Source organism: Drosophila subpulchrella, chromosome 3R, assembly GCF_014743375.2.
Source record: "Drosophila subpulchrella strain 33 F10 #4 breed RU33 chromosome 3R, RU_Dsub_v1.1 Primary Assembly, whole genome shotgun sequence".
Classification (NCBI taxonomy): Eukaryota; Metazoa; Arthropoda; class Insecta; order Diptera; family Drosophilidae; genus Drosophila; species Drosophila subpulchrella.
The window spans coordinates 5,328,408-5,331,998 of NC_050609.1; positions in this window are offsets into that span (position 1 = coordinate 5,328,408).

Genomic DNA, 3,591 nt, shown 5'->3' on the forward strand with positions numbered 1-3,591 from the left:
AAGCGACACTCAAAAATAAAATATTGGCTTGGAATTCAATATGAAAATAAATTGATGGCAATTTTTTTTTATTGTTCCGAAAACTTGATTTATATTTAAAAATGTAATTAATTGTTTTACATTTTCAAATAAGTTTTTTGAAATTCAAAAATTTGTTCATCAGTAAATTTTCATCGGAAATGTCTGATTTAAAAGCCATCTTTTCTTTGAGTGTAAGGCTAGATTTCTGGCTCTGCCACGGTCGCTGCTGGTGCTGCTGCCTCTGCCTCTGCCGCTGCTGGCGGAAAACTCCTGGTCCAAAGGCAGCCAAAACAACCGTCGACGGATGACGACGTTTTCCGACTAACAACGGACGCGCATTTTCCACCGTTTCGAGGCAAGAGCGCATTGAAAATTGTGCGACGCAGCGCAGCCTCGAAATTGGCGAAAGGGGGGCTCAACGGAGGGGGGTCAGCGAAGTGGTAATGGGCGGCTAGCAAAAAGGGGGGTCGGTTAAAGCTCTAACGATGTTGCCCGCTCTGGCGGCTGTGGCATTCATTGTTCGCCTTCGAGCGCCAAGCGCTGAAAATGCCATTTTCACTGAAAGGGAAAAAGTACAAATTTCTGAAATTTGAAATACAACATTCGTGTTAAACTTGAATTAGGAAGTCATAAATTTTATGATCAGAATTCTGAACATTCCATAAGTCATGACTCATAACTCAATTCAGCTTCCGGTTTACTTTTCATACTCTTATGTACTATCAAGATCTATTTATTAGTATTCAATATTTCACAGCTTCATAAATCAAATCATTATGATTCGTTATTAAATCAATTATTAATCACAATGCTGGAATTTTTGGAAGGTGAAAACCAATTGCAGAGCTATTCGAATTGAAGAACTAAAATATTTCGCGTTTAAAGTATGTAAGACAATATGATCTCGCTAAAAGAAATGTTATATCTATATAAGCCCCATTTATTTATTCGTATATCCTCAATGTATTTTAACTTTTAGAATACTTTAATAATAATAACTCTGAGTTGTATAGAATGATATTTCATCGCGCAGTGTGGTCATGTTGCTGCCGCTGTTATTCCATCCACTTTGCGTATCCTTTGGCTGTGCTGCTGATTTGTGCGCAAAACTTTTACAACATCACAGTGGCAGTGGCGGCGGCAGAAGCACCAGCAGAACCAAAAGCAGAGGAACAGAATCCAAACGGCAATGGCAACCTATGGCTATGGCTATATGGCTATGGCTATGGCTATATGGTATCAGCAACATTAACGAGTCTCAGCAGCGACAGCGTCACCGTCGACGAGCGCCGTTGTTGTCGCGTGGTTATTGCCGCCAGTTGCGGCTCTGCTTTGTCTACGAAAGGTCGAAGACGGAGTCTGTGGTCTGTCTCAGTCGCAGCTTCAGTCTAAGGGGACTCGGCCTCAAGTGGCAGGGGCATGGGCAGGGGGCATCATCAGTCGCCTTTGGCTTTGTCCGCTCTGGCAAAAAATAAGTTCAAATATGCATTGCCTTGGGTTGGTTACAGAGGGTCATAGGGGGATTTATAGAGACAGATGGGTGGAATAGTTCTTCAGCTGGGATCTCCGGATACTTAGCACTGACTCATAACCCGTGCTAGTTGCTTGGGGATAGATTATAGATCATATAATAGCTACCTGAGATAGTCAGATAAATATAAAGATAGTAGGATATACTATTGAATTAAATGTTAGATAACGCTTAAATATATATAAATAAATATATCTGCATAAACTAACATGATTATAGATAGATACTTTTTAACTACTAAATAAAAACGGAGCAAAGTATAGTTTTAAGATTCTCTAAAAAGTGTAATGTAAGTCGATATACATTGGGTATTAAAATCAAATTATAGGGGTTTATAGGTAAGATCAATAACGTAACCATCTAGACAGATGTCACAAAAAGAAATTATTTTAGGCTTAACATCTAAGATCGGGCCATAAAGCTCGATTTATGAGGTTAATAATATAAAATATGTTATAATATGAAGATCATTCCAAATACTTGGTATGCGGGGTAATCATAATTATTTAAACATAAGATTATAAAATTCTTTCTCAGAAATTTGTCTACCCTGATCCATAACAGGAGAGGATCTTTCACTTCACATGTCTCCCATATGTTACCCTTAACCCTTTGCTAATGCTAAACTTCCATCATTAAAGACTTAACCGACTTTGCCTAGGGAAGGCTTTAATAATTCTGTGTTTCTAATAAAATTCTCTTGATTGCCCGAAATGTTAATCATTTATTGATATTTCATTTCTGCCACAGGCCTTTCTACGCGCTTCTCATGCCCGACTCGAGCCGTGTCCACATCGCATCCCATGCAGCCCGTCTCTTTCGTTCAGCTGGCTGGCTGGGGGTTGAGTGCTCGCTTTGATGATTTTGTTTTCGAGGCTTATCCACCCCACTCAGCCACAGTGGACATTGGGCTTAGAGTAACCCTCATTTTTTCCTTCAACTCGGTTCCCCTGGAAAAGTGAATGAGACTCGAATGGGGGAATATCTAACCCAAAGTGGGGCTCACATTTATTTGGGGGGATCTCGGAAAAGGATTTCACCTGGCAGCCATTAGTGAGAGCTTCCACTGTATGTGCCACAGCTTACACATACAACTGCTGGCCGTTATATACATGTATGATATACCCAAATACATATGCATCTATATGAACAGAGGCACACACACACCCCGGGCATATACACACATCTATAAGTAAGCATATGAAGGCAAACAAAACTGAAAATGCGGTAAGCCAGGGGCGTGGGCCCTATGGTCATTGGAAAGGGGTTATTATAATCTTCTATAATATTTGCGTACTCTAGTAGTTTATCTAAATAGCCTCTGGCACCCTTATTGGTAAAACAAATGAAATAGTATTTATTGTAATCTGGTTTAATCAATCAATATCCTTTTGGGTGTATTTTAGAAAGAGCTCCACCATTAATTTGATGCTTACTTATATACTGCTGATATGATACTGATACTTCCTGATATTACAATCACAATATTAATTGACTCCCTACGCCATTGATTTAAAATCTTTTTAGTTTCCGATTTCGTCAACATCCCTATTTCCATTAAAAATAGGCTTACCAAAAAGACATTGCATACTTATGTGGTGTTGTTAGAATAAATGGATTATTAAAAATGGTGTTCATTTCGAAGTAAAATTTAATCGATATAAAAAACTCTTTACTACTAAAACACCTAAATCTATTTTAAAATCAAATGTCATTGAGTCTAAAAATAAATATACATTTTTTTTTATATATATATTTTTAAATATTGTAAAACAATGAGGCCCATGAAGCCCCCTTTTGGAGGGGACGCCTCTGATGTTGCTGCTGTTGCCTGCCCTTGTTGTTGCTGTTGTCGTTGTTGTATTTTGCCGCAGCAACAACAGCAACGGCAACAAAAACATCAGCAAGAGCAACAACAACGAACATTCGTTTCGTTCGTTAGATGACTGGCTCTGTGTGTATCTGTATCTCAGTGTGTGTGTGTGTGAGTGTGTATACAGTCCTACATTTCCATCGATTTAATCTATCTGACTACGACA